The sequence below is a fragment of the Otolemur garnettii genome, unplaced genomic scaffold, assembly GCF_000181295.1.
Source record: "Otolemur garnettii isolate 467f Iridium unplaced genomic scaffold, OtoGar3 scaffold00018, whole genome shotgun sequence".
Taxonomy (NCBI): Eukaryota; Metazoa; Chordata; class Mammalia; order Primates; family Galagidae; genus Otolemur; species Otolemur garnettii.
The window spans coordinates 9,657,592-9,675,863 of NW_003852413.1; positions in this window are offsets into that span (position 1 = coordinate 9,657,592).

Consider the following 18,272-nt stretch of genomic DNA (forward strand, 5'->3'; position numbering starts at 1 on the left):
TGATGGCAGAGTCCACTTCCATGCTCTGTTATGCAGCAGCTTGCCCAGGTACAGGACTGTGGTGCATGGCAGAACTGGAGAACTGTGCATTACTTGAGCACGTGGGGATGACTCCAGGCCACAGAGCTGGACAGTCCTCTCAACTACCCCTGAGAAAGCTCTGTTTTTACAGATAGGAGCTGGACAGTCCTCTCAACTGCCCCTGAGAAAGCTCTGATTTTTACAGACAGGAACATGAGAGTATCCAAATTGCACTTTAAAAATCAGTGAATAGGTTTGGCATCTAGCAGACAGGCGTTCAATAAATATTCATCAGATTAAACAAAGTGTATATCGTTTTGACCTAAGCAGATTGTTTTGAGATTAAACACATTATCAAAAAGTTGGAAATGATAGTGGTTTCAGATTGTAAAAATTGCTATCGGCAGGTTTAATTTCTCTGGTCATTCCACTCTTATTTTCCTTGACTTTCATAGTGTTCAACATGGTTAGACAATTAATTCTAAAATGATACGTTATTACATGAAAGCTGACTTTCTCTTTGAGTCCTTCACTGAGAAAGCTGTTGCAGACAAATGATTCCTTGTTTCTTCTCTCTCTCTCTTCTTTTCTTTTCTTCTCTCTCTCTCTCTCTTTTATTTTTGTGTGTGTGTGTGTGCTCAGGGATGAGTGATTGTTTCCTCCCGCAAATTAAAATGAATCTTAAGGTCAGGGCATGCATCTTAACTCCTAGCTTCCTTTGCTTGGCTCTTTTATTCTAAGATGATCCACTTCAATATAATTTGCATTTCTCTGTGACTTTTGTTCAATTATTGATTCATGTGGTTTAGAATCTTGGTTTGGGTCTTTTATGCAACAGCTTTTTAGAGTGGTCAAAGTAAGAATATAAAGGGGCTATTTCAGACATACTTTAATCTTAGCCCAAAGCATTTAGAATCTTCTAAGTAATTACATTCACACAAATATCATGATCCTTCTGTAATGACTTAGAATTTTAAGTCCCAGTGATATACTTATTCAACTCAACCTAAGCTAAAGAAGGAAATAGTGTTTCCACATCAGCTTCACTGAAGCTGTATTATCACTTCGGGGCTAAATAACTTTTATCTCATGCAGCGAAATCATGGCTTGGTTCACTGTTCAACTGTGAATTCTGAGCCACAGCCACAAACACACAACTTACATCACATGCAACTGAGTCTGTTCACATTATAGAATGGGCTATCATTAGAGAAGTCATAGCTTATTGAGTTTATGAACTAAGTTCAATAAATGCCTTTGGACTTCAACAGATACTTAAAAGTAGGATTAAGTGTTAGGCATGGAAATCTATGGATTATTTTTCTTCCACTGGTGGTTCCAGGGTTATGTTAAACAATATAGAGGAACATTCAAAAAGATTATTTATGTGAATATTTCCAAGTATTAATAAGTAGAGTGAGCCACATAAAACATCTCCATACATGAGAGATGCTCTTAGTTATATTTTTATTTTCTTATTATTCTGGCTGTTAGAAATCATATCGTTATATCCAGCCCACACTGGCAGAGATTTATTTGTACCTGGCATAAATAAGACAACCCTGAAGCAGATTAATGGACACTGTATTCTTCTTTCTTCCCTTTTCTCTTTCCTTATTTAAGTTGTAAACAGTGTATCCTATGAGAAAGTGGAGAGGCAGTGAATAGCCCAAAGCAAATAATTACCTTGTCTTTTTGTTTACAACAAGGTTCAGAGAGCACTTCTTTTTCCTTTTCATTTAAAAAGAAATCCCTCTTCATTCTCCAGAAAATTTTAATGGTCAGAAATAATCCCCAGTTCCACGAACATCATTAATAAGAGTGGAAAGTGCTGGACATAGCCCTTTCTGCCTGATGCCCTCTTTCCTTCCAGGGTGAGGAATGTTAACTGCATTGTGCTGTAATGAGCCATGCCCAAACTACTGTTTTCTGGTCCACTGTTTATTTGATTTCTTTATTGTAATGAAACTCAGATGGTTGGTGTTTACACTAGCCGTGTGCTGGGAGATCATGCTGGGAACCGTTCTAATTAGCTGCAAGTGGGTCTCAGAATTAGAATGGAGGAAAGAACAAATTTTTAGTAACGACTTTAAATTGAGGCCCTCATTTATTTTCATTATGACCAGACCAGAAGCAAGCTAATGTTTCCCAGGTCTTTTCGTGCGAGGCCTGTGGCTGGCTCAGCTCGGCAGAGTAGGATTCAACTATTTCAGCCACACGTCAGCCATCCCTGCTCCAGGAAAGGGAATAGTAAGGTAAGAGCCGAGCAAAGTACTCAGCTGGAATTGTCAGCGCAGAAGATGAAGTGGGCACAACCGGGGAGGAAGGTCCGTGCCCAACTCTGAACTCTGCTTTGCATGAAGAATTATGTTTTCTGAGTTTGCCTGGGTGTATTCTCAGAAATGAACTCTTTGGGTGTTCATAGCAAAATGAGCAGTGAATGATGTTTTGCCATTCAGCACGTAACAGAGACCACAATCCAGCAAGAAAATGGCTTGCTCTAATAAGCCAGTGTTTAAGTATCTTCTGGGTTTGTGGGATTCTTTCTTTGGAAGAAACTAATTGGTTAATCATAAGAGATGTCGAACTATCTGGTCGTACTTCATGTCGAGGGTATCTCTTAACACATGCTCCGTAGCACAGAACATTATTTTAATGGTTACAACATGTGGCCAGATGCTTTCCAAGGCTTATTTTGGGATGTAATTCTAGTATGTGAATTGGTGAAGCATGATTTATAAAGGCTGCGATAGCCTGACCGGAGTAATCAGAAGTTCTTTTCTGAAGAGGCATCTGCACATATTTTTGTACGCTTAGCTCCTTACCAACCAACTTTGGGAGTGAGTTTAGAGAGAGTTTAAAAATCAGAGTTTAAAATACTACCTCTTTGGTGATTACTACTTACAAACTAAATTGCGTTGGGCCATAAATAATGCGGCATCTGTAATCTTGTGCTGGTGGGCTTTTTAGTGCATTTTCTATTTTTAAAATGTGATAATGCTAATAATCTGAATTTTATTCCTGAACAGGAGAAATAGTTGTAAGCCATATAATAAAGTATTTATACCTAAAATACACGAAGCGCTCTTATAGTTCAATAATAGAAAGACAAATAACCCAATTAAAACAGGCAATCTGAATATCTCTGCAAAGAAAAATATACAAGTCGTTAACCAGCAAATGAGCTGATCCTGAACATCATTAGTCAACAAGGAGATGCAAATCAAAACCACAATGAGATGCCCACTAAGAGTGCAAGGTCAAAAGGCAGATAATGACCAGTTATAGAAAAGTTAGGACTCATATTCTGCTGGCGGGAATGTCATACAGTGCAGCCACTTTAAAAGAACATCCGGGCAGTTTCTCCAAATGTTAAACATACAACTATCCTGTGACTCAGCAATTCTACTCGTAGGTGTGTACCCAGGAGAAATGAAAACGCGTGTCCACACAAAAACTTATACCACCAATGTCCATTATCTGATGAGGAGTTAAAAAGTGGTACACTCATACGAGGGAATATTAATCTACAATAAAAGGAATAAAAGTTCTGATCTATAAAATAGCATAGTTTAATCAAAGCCTTCTCTTTCAGTTTAACACAGAAAGTAGATGCAACAATTACCAGCCCAATGACATCAAAGGACTAGATCCATTCAGGGTTCCCTGATAGGAATAGATGGGAGTAACAGGGCTGACCTGATTTATACCCACCCTATTGAATCAATTCGTAGGGGGAGAAAGTCTCAAACTGGCTCTCCTTGACCTCCATCAGGTCCATGTACACTTTTAAAAAAAAGTGTTCATTTTAAGGTAAGAAAAGTAGATATTTCAAATAAAACTGAATAAAACATTCCTGGGATGGGCACTCTGGTGTGCCTTGGCCCACAGCCTCATGGGGCAGTAGTGAGTTGAAGCCGAGTGATGGAAGTCCTCCTGGTGGGACAGTTCACAGTAACCCCACCTACCTTGCTCTCCTCATTTAGGTCACCGCTTATCTCCTGCAGATATGTGGGTTTTGACACCTGTTTAGAGGAAGATGTAAGCAAGATGAGACACGGTAAAGAGAGCGGGCAGGTGTATAAGGATTGAGGCCAGACCTGAGCCAGAGGATGGGATGAGGGGAGAAGGCCTTGGAATGGAATCACCCTCCTTACCCAGGTAAAAGTCGGGGTGAGGTGCCCAAGAGATGCCCTTGGCAGGCCCTGCAGTCATTAACTTCAGAGCTGTCATGAGTGGATGGTCCCCAAACAGACTCCAAAGACATTAGGTTTGGAATCAAGAATTTCCAGGATCCCAAAGTAAAGAGAAACGAGGATCTTGAGATTCAGGGAATACTGTAAGGAACACGATTGAAGGAAAGGGAAGAAGGACATGTTATAATGTAGGTTATTTTTTTTAACGTCCATTGGAGTAACAACTCCAGTAACTTAAATGAAGTAAGGAGACAGCAAAGAGAAGGATGATGCCCAACACCATCCAGGCTTCAAGAAGCATCAATGCAACCTGACTGCAGGGCTCTGCTGAGGAGGCGTTTCTGTCTGCAGCAGAGGTGGGGGATGTTGGAGCCCTCTTCCACAGGAGACAGGATGTATAGTCAACAGAGCTCTGCTGTTGTAGGCAGGCAGTACTATGGCATGGGGCTAGCAAAGTCTTGTGATTTCTCTGGAAAATACGAAATTAATCATAGCGAGGAACAGACGACTAGGAACATGGAGAATGGAAAGCAAATTTGATGACTTGGATAGTTGCAAGTGGAGGACGCTCCATCGGGAAAGGGAATTTTCACACTCAGTTCAGCTCCAGGGTGCTAGAAATAAAAGTCTTGGAAGAGATAGAGAGAAATAAGTAATCTTAAAATGAGATATGAGTAATAAGTGAAAAAAGTGAGCCTCTGATAAGCCCTAGTGTGTGCAGAGGTGAGAGGAACAGATGTCCCGATAAGTATTCCACCAAGAGCCGTTTGCATACAGAGGACATTCCATAGAATAATTAACTTCCAAATGGGCGATTTCTCTGAAGTTCATAGAATCTGAATAACTGAATAATCTGTAGATGAGGTTGAAACTAATATGTTCTCTCTCTTAAAAAATACTCAGCTTCTTTTCCTCCTGACATCAAAAGAAATCTTTTGTCGTCTTTGGCTGGAAGCCAGAAGTGTGGGCTCATTGCACTGTGTCCTGCGTTCCAGAATTATTTTATTTAGGATCACAGCTGAGAATATGCTTGTGTTCTAAAAAATTTTGTGCGCAAATGGGGGTTCGTGGGAAAGTTGATGACTTGGACAGTTGCGGGTGGAGGAAGGTCCATCAGTAAAGGAAATTTTACTCCATCCTTTACTAAGGAGCACAGAGATAGTGGGGCTAGATTAATTCACAGGCATGCACGGAGGTACAGCTTGGTGGTTGGGGGGTGGTCCTTATAGTTCTAAATATGGCAATTGTTGGGAGAACATGGATGGCCTCTGAGAAGACTCCTTATAAATCGTAACAGGGAGAATGGTGGATTTCTATTTCATTTGTGATTTATAAATGAAAGATTTTACTGTAGGACTTTAACACCTTTGTTGGAAGGAAGTAGTAAGCTGGGCCCAGGTAGTTTACAGCTAGGCGTCACCCTGCTTCTGGCATTGCCCTTTTGAGTGTACACTATTCTGTTTTCTTGTGCTTGTCATAGAATCGTGTCTGGTACAGCCAAGTACACGACTGTATGAGGGTAATTTGATATGAGAAATGGAGCAGGAAATAATTTTTAGGTAAGAGCACATATACTGTTAGAATCAATTACATCCCGATTCTGCTTATTTCTGACATTCACCACTCTTACGAGTCCCAGGACCAATCACGGGAGCAGCGGCAGCATCAGGAAAGTTGCCTCTGGGAAGTGGAAGTTGTACTTGTCTGTGTGCTGCCTGTGTCCTCCTCCCAGTGGACAGTCACTGCCCAGCAGACAAAGGCAGGGTTATAAATTCCAGTTGATTAAGAGAACATGAAGTGTTGGCATTTGAGGTTGGATCCTCGCCCTCCCCTCATTCTTCCCTCAGGAATTGCTCTTCTTTCTGAGAAGGGCTGGGGAAGAAGCTGTCTTTTCTGAGCACTGGATCTGATTGATGGACAATTGTCATTCCTGGGAGCTGGGTGGTTATCCCTGCTTCTACTCAGACTGGTCTGTACACAGGAACCTTGGCACGCCCACCTGGACTGGGAGGAGGCATCACACCCAGAGGTCCCTGTGGCTGCTGCATGGCACCTGCTGAGAACAAGTCGGAGACTACAGGAACTAGGGTCCCAACGGGTTAGAACAAGACACTCCAAGTGCTTGGACAGCTAAAGAGAAACTCAGAATTGGGGAGTATCTCAGACTGTGGTATTTAGCCTCAACTCATTTGATTGTATATGGCATAGTTCATCAATCTACAGATATTTTAAGACTTTACCACGGGGCACACATTGGCTCCAATTCTGATATTAACATTGTGATCAAGACAAACCCATTATCTTCTCTCATGGAACTGACGATCTATCTGGAATCATGTTTGTAGAATACATAATTTCAAGTGCACTGAGTATTACCTAAACTAAGGTGTGACAGTTAAAGGGTTTCTTTCTTACAAGTCACAGAAGCTGATGTCAGTTACCTGAAGCAAAAAGGAATTGTGGAAAACATACAGAAGAGCTCATGGGATTTAAAGGAGACCAAGGTTAGTAGAAGCACCTCCAGAGGGTCGTGACAGAGGCATGTCTGGGATTTTCTATTCAAGAGTAGTTTTTAGTAGCAGTAACACTGCCAGGAACTTCTTAGAAATTTGGATCATAAGGTTTACCCTGAACCTGCATCAGAATCTGCATTTCAATGAGATGCATGATGTTCTGTGTGTACGTGAAAGTGTGGGGAGCACTGGTTTAAAGAACCCCAAGTAAGACGGCACGGACAGAGAAGTGAGGCTAGAGAAGGTGAGGTTGAGGGTGTGGATAGGGAAGATAGATTACTCCTAGTGATACAGGTCTCAATAAGGTTTAGGGATTCCCTCCAAAGGGCTCCGAAAAACCACTGGTGAGTTTTGAACAAGACGTGAACATGATCATATATATTTCAAAACTGCTAAAACACCAGATTATAAAGGTTATCACCACAAAGACCCTGGAAGTATATAAGGTGACAAATGTGTTTGTTAGCTTGATTTCATCCTTCCAGGATGTATACAAATATCATGGCATCGCACTGGAGCCCAGACATATATCCAGAGGACCAAAGATCACACTACAATAAAGATATTTCTATCAGAATGTTCACTGCAGCCCAATTCATAATTGCTAGATCATGGAAGAAGCCCAAGAGCCCGTCGATCCACAAATGGATCAATAAACTGTGGTATATGTACACTGTGGAATACTATGCAGCCATTAAGAAAGATGGAGACTTTACCTCCTTCATGTTTACATGGATGGAGCTGGAATATATTCTTCTTAGCAAAGTATCTCAAGAATGGAAGAAGAAGTATCCAACATACTCATCCCTACTATGAAACTAATTTATAGCTTTCATAGGAAAGCTATAACCCAATTTTAGCCCAGGAATATGGGGAAAGGGGAGAGAGAGGGGAGGAAAGGGGAGAGGGTGGGTGGAGAGAGGATGATTGGCGATATCACGCCTATGGTTCATCCTATAAGGGTACATGTGATTCTCTCTAAATGTGGAATATAAATGTCTTAACACAATAACTAAGAAAAAGACATGAAGGCTATGGTAACCAGTTGGATGAAAGTATTTCAAATTGTATACAGAAACAGTACACTGTATCCCATGATAGTATTAATGTACACGGCTATGATTTAATAAAAAAAATTAAAAAATGAATCAAAGAGAAAAATCCTTCTGGTAGCTACATGGCAAGTGAGAAATTGATAAAGGGGCAGTGATTTGAATAATTGGTTCAGGAAAATGTTTCCACTCTGGAATGAAAGAAATGTTCTCCACTTTTATCTGTGGGTCAGGCCCCCCACAATGTAGGAAAAAAAGTTTTTCTTCTTTTTGGGTTTATTTCTATTCAGAGGCAATTGCCCTCTCAGGAGCAGGAGAACCTCAAGGAAAAGAGAAATTCCCAACGTAGACTTTTGCAGCAACTATGGACTCCGCAGAATAAAAATATTTCAAATGCTAGGGCCAGATAGAGGTTCAGAGGCTTCTCTTATTAATGTCTAAGCCTCGGTCAGCAACTCAATTACTGCAGAGTCCTGAGAAGTTGGGAAAATGAATGAATCATGCCAGCTGTGTCGCTCTGAGACCTTAAATGATGACGGTGTATGCTCTGCAAAGCCATTCTGACGGGGAAAGAAATTATATAGTGGTCAAAAGGCAGAACCTAACACAGGCATGCTTGTAAGACACTGGTATTTCTAATTTAGGGAGTTTGAGAGGGATTGATAAGGATGGAAGGATATGAAGAAGGTAGGGCCAGAGAGAAACAGTTTTGGTATGAAAGGCTTCACAATCAGCTGTTGTCATTGCCTTTGGTAAATGGGACATGTGGAGTTTTTTGGGAGGTGATATGGTTTTTATTGTTCTGCAGCAGAATTTTTAAAGTTGAGTTACTGTATTTTAATAATTGTTAACAAAGAGTTTCAAGAAAGTGACCACATATGGAAAGCAAGGACCTGAGACAGTGCAGTGTCCAGAGACCGTGAAGGTGTCTACATTGAGAGAAGGATGAAGAGGTGTGTAAAGCCAGGGGAGGGCTGGGGCAAAGAAGAGTTAGAAGCAGCCTGTGACAGCAGCCACAGGAGCTGTGTGACCAGTGAGGAATCCCACAGGGGAGTGGGGCTCAATGACTTTTAAGAACAAGAAAGACTGGGTGGCACATGTGGCTCAAAGGAGTAGGGCGCCTGCTCCATATGCCAGAGGTGGCACGTTCAAAAACTGCTAAAAGAAAAAAAAAAAAAAAGAACAAGGAAGATTAATACCCCCTTGTTTTGTGTAATTATGAATTTATGTGCCGTAACCTCCCTCACATCCAAAACCTTCATGGAAGAACAGAAATACCAAGTTTTTTTTTGAAGAATAAGAAGACAAACAACAAAAAACCCTCAGCTAAGTTTCATATCTAGGAAAATGCCTATAGGAGGTGAGATAGAAGCAAAATGAACTGAGATCAAAAGTTCAGCAAGAAAAATAATTTGAAGCAAGATATGAGCGTGAGAATATGAGACTCTGGTATTTTGCAAAAGTCCTGGGGAGACTCTAGGCATGTCCCACAGGATGTGGAATAGAAGGCTCTAGCCAATTGTATTTAAATCACACAGGATGGAGTGGCCTCAAGTGACACAGAGTTACAGCTTCAGTTTGCCCCATGCAGAGTCCCTGGTGCTCATTGAGTTTCCCTTCTTCTTAGTGAGCTCTGCCAATCCTTCCTGGCCAACGCAGTGCCGAGACCACCTTGGAACACCACCCCCTGGTGTGAGTGCCGGAAGAAGCACTTGAAGGATCTGCTGATTCTGGACAGACTGTTTTCCACCAGGAGTCCTGGTTCCAAGTTACAGTCCCATTAGAAGGATCCCGGGGGAGTGGACAAATGCACACGGGTCTCCAGGCACCTGTTGGCAGACTCCAAATAAACTGAACAAGGAACCCTCAGAATAACCAAGTTTATGGTAGTTGGCTGGAATAGGGTTTGAAAAAATAAATATCGCCTTCTTCCTTGGAATGTGCAATTCCTGTGTGCTAGCTGATGAGACTGAAGAAATTCTTTTCTGTGAGACATTCCTATGCTGAGATCTCAGTAGCATATGAAGAGGATGTGTATTTGCAAAAAGCAAAATCTGCTGTTATTTTATAGGAATTAATGGCACCAGGGGAAACAAATCCAGCAGAAAACTTGGTGAAAACACTAGCAAGGTTGGGTATCAGATAACATTAAACATGTTTGATTAATTTATTGAGATTACTTAATACAGCCTTTAGAAATTCATTTCAGCTGGTTCATTTCACTTAGTAATAAAGAGTTCATCAAGAGAAAAAGGGGAACCAGACAAAACTTGGGTTAGGTTGATAAGTCCTCTAGAAATTTATGTTTATCTATGTCCTTTCTTTTCTTTCTTTCTTTTTTTTTTTAGTATAGATTGGCATAAGTTTTATCTCTTTATGATAGTGCTGGGATAGACTGTTTTGTATTAGTAAAATTAATTTATACTAAAAAGGTTAAAGTTCCTGAATACTGAGTGAGCCAAAAGTGTGTTGATGTTCCTTTAAAATGTGGCTCAGAGTAAGGCCAGGAAGAGTTTAAAATTCAGCAGTAGTAGCAATTCAGAAGGTTGTTCTAGTACCATTGCCAGTCAAAACTCCAAGTGAAAGGTCTAATGTATCACACATTAGATTTGAAAAAGTATGTTTGGGGTAAAAAAGCAATCGTTTCTTCATCTCACTTTCTTTCTCTCTTTCTCCCTATAACACACACCCACGTGTGTGCACACACTCAAAAGAACTCCCATATTTCAAGAGTGGTAAGAACTGCTATTGCTTTTCTGAGCAAACTGGGTTAGTGCACGGGGACATCTCTACTTTCACCATCTCCTTTTCAAACACATGAAATAAATTAATTAAAGTGACTAATTCATGCCTGAGCTCCAAAGACACTTTCTTCCCTTATAAATGAGATGTAACCCATTTGGGGAGGTGTAGTTTATGGCATGAAAAGAAAGAGGAAATCAAGGGAACCTGAGAGTTGGATCCTCAGGGTATCTTGTTGAAGCCAACGCCTAGTGATGGAACCCAAAGAATTGTCTACCACTGAGCTGAAATACGGCATCAGGGAGAAGGGAATAGCTGAAGTGTCAGGTCCACCATGCCAGGTCTCTGTGGGTGGTGGTTATTGTTATATGGGTGGTTTCCTCTCCTAGAACTCCCCAAAGGACTGTCACATTGATGGTCCTGTCCAGCAGTAAGGAATGAAAGTGACATTAGTCATAGATACCATAACCTGAATACCTATTAGGTGTCAGCCTCATGCTAAATACTTTTTAAAAATTTGTGTAGGCTTAGTGCCTGTCGCTCAAGTAGCTAAAGTGCCAGCCACGTATACCCAAGGTGGTGGGTTCAACTCCAGCCAGGGCCCGCTAAACAACAATGATGGCTGCAACCAAAAAATTTAGCCAGGCATTGTGGTGGGCGTCTGTGGTCCCAGCTGCTCAGGAGGTTGAGGCAGGAGACTCGCTTGAGCCCAGGAGTTGGAGGTTGCTATGAGCTGTGATGCCATGGCACTCTACCCAGGGGGACAGTTTCAGGCTCCTGTCTCAAAAAAATAAAATAAAATAAAATAAAAATTTGTGTAAAGAGAAAAGATGTAAAGTTTCCTTTTTATGGCTGTCTAGTATTCCATGGTATACATATACCACATTTGTTAATCCATTCATGGTTTGATGGGCCTAGATGGAGTTGGAACACATTCTTCTTAGTAAAGTAGCTTAAGAATGGAAAAAAAGCATCCAATGTACTCAATACTATTATGAAACCAGTATATAAATACTTACCCATATGAATGATAAAACACAAATGTAATCTAGCAAGGAGGAGGGGAGAGGAGGGAGAATGGTGGGGGTTGGGTGATTGGTGGGAGAAGAGAGGCATTTGGTGGGATCTCACCTAATGTGCACAATGCAAGGGTGTATTTCAAAATAACTAATAGCAAATTTTAAATGTCTTACCACAAAAATACAAGTAAGTGAGATGATGGCAATGGTAATCAGGTTGATTTAAGCATTCCATGTTGTCTATCAAATTATCACATTGTACCTCATAAATGTATACAGTTATGATTTTAATTAAAAATTAAATTTAAAAAAGAAGGCAAAAAAAATTGTGTAACTGAATTCTTATCACCCGGTGGACCAAAAATTATTCTTCCTGTTTCATACAATGATCCTGAGCCAAGATGGCATAATTTTCTATGTAATATTATAGAAAGAAAAATAGGTTTAGAATAAGAAAGACTCATCTTCATCTTTTACCAGCTCTGGGAAGAAGGAGAAGTGACCCCACATAGTAAATTTGTGGAAGGATGTGCTTGGTTGAATGTGAACTTACACCTGACTATGTCTGCGTGGAAATGAAGACTGTGTTATTCTGAAAGACACACTGGAGTTGGTAGTTTTTATGTGGTCCACGCAAGGAACCTAGCAGGCACTCTCTGCTCCCTGCTATCTTCTTTCCAAACAGAGTTGGACTCACGTTTTCTCTGCTAAGAGGAGGGGTGGAGGGAAATTATGAGACTGAGAGGAGGCCGGGATTTTCACTGGAACAGATTGATACTTGAGCTTTGCTCTGTTTACATATTATACGAATTTCTGCCAATTGTTTCAACCAACACAAACTCATTGGTAAATTGGGATATTTCATTTATAATAGAGATGAGGAATACATACATCGAATTTGATATATAGTAGCACTCCATACATGGAAGTTATTGTCAGTTTTACCTTGTCGGAATACATTTTTTTATTTTAATTTTTTTTTTTTTATTGTTGGGGATTCATTGAGAATACAAGAAACCAGGTTACACTGATTGCATTTGTTAGGTAAAGTCCCTCTTGTACCTGTGTCTTGCCTCTGAAGTTTTCCAAAGTTCTTTATCATCTATTATCGCGGAATTGGTATAGATTTGTTTAAACCATTCGCTATGGATTGATTGTCCGTGCGCTTATCCATAAGCTTACTAGACTACTAATGCTGGAATTTCAGAGTGTGATGTCAGGTCTATGTTTGAGCTAGACATAGCTCTGTTCCTGTGACTTTCTCCTCTTTCCTGATGGGTAATGTTTAGTCTCTGCTCTGGAATCTTTCTTGGAATGCCCTCTCCTTTCCCACCACTAGATAGCTCTCTATAGGACAAAGATGAACCTGGGGTTTGAGGGTTAACATCTATGCCAACTTACACGTCTCCACGTCTCCATCCTTTGACGTTTGTTTACTAGGTCCTGTAAAATTATCTCATTGTTGTTTCACTAGGTTGAAATTTTAGATGGGCCGAGATGGTGACCAAATAGTTTTCCAGATTTCTGGTTAAACACACCCATTTTATTGGAAATGGTCTTTGAATTTTCAGTTATGATCTAGGTTTCTGGAGTATGTTCAGTTTGTACCCACATAAAAATGGAGTTCTTTTACACAGACTTTTAGGAGACATACTGTGGAAATGGGCATTAAGTGCTTGATGTCAGCTCAGCAGATTGTAACACCTTCCTCTGTCTGTCATTGTCAAAAGTTGATCTGTTTCACATGGTTAAGTGCCAGTACTTTAGAATGTTAACTCTTAAATGGAGGTAAATCTCAAGGGTATCATGCTCTTAACTTATTTTTAAGAGTATTTTTCCCTGATTATAAAACTAATGGACACACATGATAAACAATTTAAGGTAAAAAGAAGTATACTTTAAAAAGAATAAATCACTCACAATCCACCTCTCGGATATTATACATTGCTGTTCATACTTTCTACATGCACTCATATATTTAGAGAGGAGGGTTTTAAATATACATTTTATTTTTAAAACTATTTGATTAGCTTTTTGAGGTACAATTTATTATACACGCAATAAAGCCATCAATTTTAAATATATAATTTAGAGTTATCAAATGTATTGTCTTATAGAATATTCACCCCAAATTGTTTCTTATATTTATTTGCAACAAATTCCCTGTGTCTATAGAAAAGGAGAAATATTCTGTAAGTTGATTTAATGACATTTATTCTGAGCCAAATTTTAAGACTATGACCCAGAGCCACATCCAGGAATCCTTGAGGAAGTAGATGTGCAGTGGTAGGGTTATAGTTTGGTTTTATGCATTTCAGGGAGACAGGAATTATAGGTAAAATCATAAATCTATATGTAGAAAACATATTGGTTTGGCCCAAAAAGGTGGGGCATTGTAAAGTAGGGGTTTATAGATTACAGGAGGGTTTAAAGAGTCTTTACCTAACAATTGATTGAAAGCCTTAGGTTTTGTCTAGTAGAACAGAAGACAACATAAAGGAATGTTGAATTTATAAGGGTCCGTTAATCAGAGACAGACTACAGGACATGTACAGGACACAAGTGGTTCGTTGCATATATTGAGGATCTATAAGTTTGTCTTGCTTGGCCTTAGGCCTGTTAAGGTATCACAAAAGATGTCTCTAAGAAGGCAGGGGCCAGGATGAGGCATATCCTATCTCCTTTCCATGGCTAGCAACTCAGTTTATGGAATCCCTTTGGCCAAGAGGGGGTCCAATCAGTAAGCTGCTGAGTAGGGGGAGCCTTAAGATTGTATTTTATATTTCAAATTGTTATAGAAAAAGTACACTGTACTCCATGATAGTATTAATGTACACAGCTATGATTTAATAAAAAAAATAAAATTTAAAAAAAATTGTATTTTAGTCCGCATCTGCCACATCTCCAACCCTTGAAAACAACTGATCTATTTTCTGAATTTTTGATCTGGATTGTTCATTACTGGCATATAGAAAGACAACTGTTTTTTGTATTGATTTTGTACCCTGTATGTTTGCTGAATTTATTAATTCTGTCTTCCCCATATATATATATACACACGTAAAGGGTGCCAAACATGTGCACATTTTAAGAAAGGAAAAAAACTGTATTAAAATTGTGATACTCAATATATACTGATAACAAAATCTGAGTACAAATCATGTTGTAATTGCAGAAATCAAATGTGACATGAGTATTACAAATTTAGTACAGCTTTTTCTTTCTTAAAATGTATTTGACACATTTGTTTAACACTCTCTTTTTGTGTATACATACACACACAGACATACACACTCTCATACATGAGGGATATCCAAAAAGTATCTGGCCATGTAATTTGAAAAATAGATCTATACATGGCTGGATACTTATCAGACAGCTGTTGTACATATACATTTGTGTGTGTGTATGAATGTATTTATATATATAAAATTATGTGGATTCTTTGGGAATTTCTCTATATAGGATCATGTCATCAAGAAATAGAAAGAGTCTGTCTTCTTTCTGATCTTGATATTTTTCTTTTTTTTTTTTTTCCTACCTAATTGCATTGGCTAGAACTTCCACTGCACTGTTGAACAGAGGTGATGAAAGCAGACATTCTTGCATTGTTTCTGATTAATGGGAAGAAAACTGTCAGTCTTTCACTATGGAGTGTTGATATTACCTGTGGGTTTTTATAAATGTACATCATATTGAGGGAAGAGCCCTTCTATTCCTAGTTTTGTAAATGTTTCTGTCATCGAATGGTGGTGCATTCTCTCAAGTAGTATTTCTGCTTGAGTTGAGATGTTCCTGAAGCATTCTTCATTTGTTCTGTTAATGTGATGTATTACATTGATTGATTTTCAGACATTGAACCACTTCTGCATTCCTGGCAAAAAATTCTACTTGGCCATGCTGTATTTTTAAAGGATTCGTGCATCTATAATTGTAAGGGATATTGTAGAGATTTCTGGTTTTCTTTTATTTGGTTTCTTTGTCTAGTTTTGTATGTTGTAATATTGGTCACGGTCTTACAATACATAGAATACACCCACATTGAGTGGGTTGGGAAGTGTTCCCTCCCCCTCTACAATTTGAAAGAGTTTGTAAAGAACTAATGTTATGTCTTTTTTAAAGGGTTGGTACCATTCACCAGTAATCCCATCTTTTTACTATTGAGAAGTTTTAAATTACTGATTGAATCTCTACTTTTAATCAATCTTTCCAGATTACATATTTCTTCTCAAGTAAGTTTTGGTAATTTGTGTGTTTTCAGAAGCTTTCTGTTTAATTTAGATTATCACAGTATGTGTCACACAATTATTCATAGTATTCTCTTACCACCTTTTTTATTTCTATAATGTTGGCAGTCATGTCTCCACTTTCCTTTCTGATTTTAGTTATTTGCATCTTCTCTTTTTCTTAATCTTGCCATAGGTTTGTCATTTTGTTGGTTTTTTTCAAGAAATCAACTTTTAGTTGTACTGATTCTCCCTATTTTTTTTTAATTTTCCATTTAATTAAACTCTTCTGTCATTGTTATCCGTTTCTCCTTTCTGCTACCTTTGGGTTTAGTTTCCTCTTCTTTTTTCTATTTCCTAAAGGTTAAAGTTAAAGCTTTTTTTTTTTTTTTAAATGTAGATGTTTATAGATTTTCCTTGGGTACTGATTTTGTTGCCTTTCATATTTTTTGATGTGATATATTTTCATTTTTTTGTAAAGTATCTTATAATTTCTATGTGATTTATTCTTTGATCCATTTGTTGTTTAAAAGTATAGCTCTTTAATTTCCACATACTTGTATATTTTCCAGTGTTCATGCTGTTACTGATTTGCTGGTTTATTCCACTCAAGTTGGAGAAGATACTTTGAATGATGTCAAGCTTTTTAAATTTACAGGCTCTTGTTTTGTGGCCTAATATATGATCTGTCCTGGAAAATGTTTCATGTGAAGTTAAGAAAATGTGTATTCTGCTATTGTTGGGTGGAGTGTGCTATAGACATCCATTAGATTTTGTTGGTTTACAGTCAATTGGAGTTTGAAAGGGTGCCAGGGAAATTCAACAGGGAAAGAATAATCTTTTCAACAAATGGTTCTGGAGAAGCTGAATATTCACATGCAAACTGAAGTAGAGCTCAGACTCACAACCACACACAAAATAAAGATGTTCAACATCATTAGCATCAGAGGGATGAAAACCAAAACTACAATGAAATACCTCTTACACCCAACATGAAGATTATAATTTAAAAAAGGACAGATAATTACTGATGTTTTTGAAGGTATAGAGAAATTGGTGCTTTCATACATTGGTGGTGGAGATGTAAAATGGTTTAGCCACTGCAGAAAACAGTGCGGCAGTTCCTCAAAATTTAAACATGAAATTACCATGTGAACTCACAATTCCACTTCTAAGTATATACTAAAGAGAAATAAAACATATATCCACCCTAAAATTCTATGAATATTCACAGAAGCATTATCTATAATTGCTAAAAAGTAAAACATGATCCATCTACTCATCAACTAAAAAAATAAAACGTGGCATATCCACATAATGGAGTATTATTCGGCAATCAAAAGAGATGAGCACTGGGCGTGGTGGCTCATTCCTGTCATCCTATCACTCTGGGAGGTGGAGGTGGTGGATCACCTGAGCTCAGGGGTTTGAGACCAGTCTAAGCAAGAGTAAGACCCAGTCTCTACTAAAGATAGACAAACTAGTCAGGTGTTGTGGTGGGCATCTGTAGTCCCAGCAACTCGGGAGGCTGAGGCAAAAGGATTACTTGAACACAGAGGTTTGAGGTTGTTGTGAGCTACAATGCCATAGGGCTCTACCAAGAGTGACAGACTGAGACTGTCTCAAAGAAAAAAAAAAGGTTATGAGTTGTACAGATGCATTCTGAAATGGTTAACTTTATGTGTCAACTTGATTGAGGAGGCACAATCCAAAAATGAACAACCATATGACAGACCCCTATTGGGGCATCTTTGAAGGACAATGAGAACGACTCTCCTCCCAGTGAGAACTTTAGGTAGTGCACCTGGGTGTTCACTTTGCATGGAAGGACAAATGGTGAGATGTGCAATTACATACCAAGTAATAGACTATGGCCAACAGCTTTTCTGGATGGTCAGGGAATTGGAGGAAATGTGATTGAAAAATTAGTCACAAGGACATTTGGGGAAGAGGAAAGTGAACAAACCTCTATAAAAGGGTAAGAAGGTGAAGATTTTTTTTCCCATGTGAATGCAACCTCAACAGAGGAGAATTTTGATAGTCAAGTGGAAAAAAGGACTTGCTTTGTTGATATCAGCCTGCTTATTTCCCCAGACATCTCTGTCATTGCCCAAAAGTCTTGAAAAGTGGCCTTGATGGTGGGGATGATGGTGATGCCTATTCTCAGAAATATGGACTTCCACCTACCAAGGTCAGCCTGGCTATGGCCACTGAAGACTTCCCAGTCTTCTAGCAACAGAGACCAACTTTGGGTCCCAGAACAACCATGTACCTGGGGGCATGTTTATGATATGGGACCATTTCCATCATGGAAGGGAAAGCATTTGGTTCTTATAGGAATAGACGTTTACTCTCAGTACAGATTTGCCTTCCCTACCTGTAATGCTTTATCAAAACTACCAGCAGTGGACTTATGTAATGCCTTATCCAACAATGTGGTACTGTGTGCAGCAGTGCTTTTGATTAACAAACTCAATTCATGGCCAAAAAAAAAAAAAAAAAA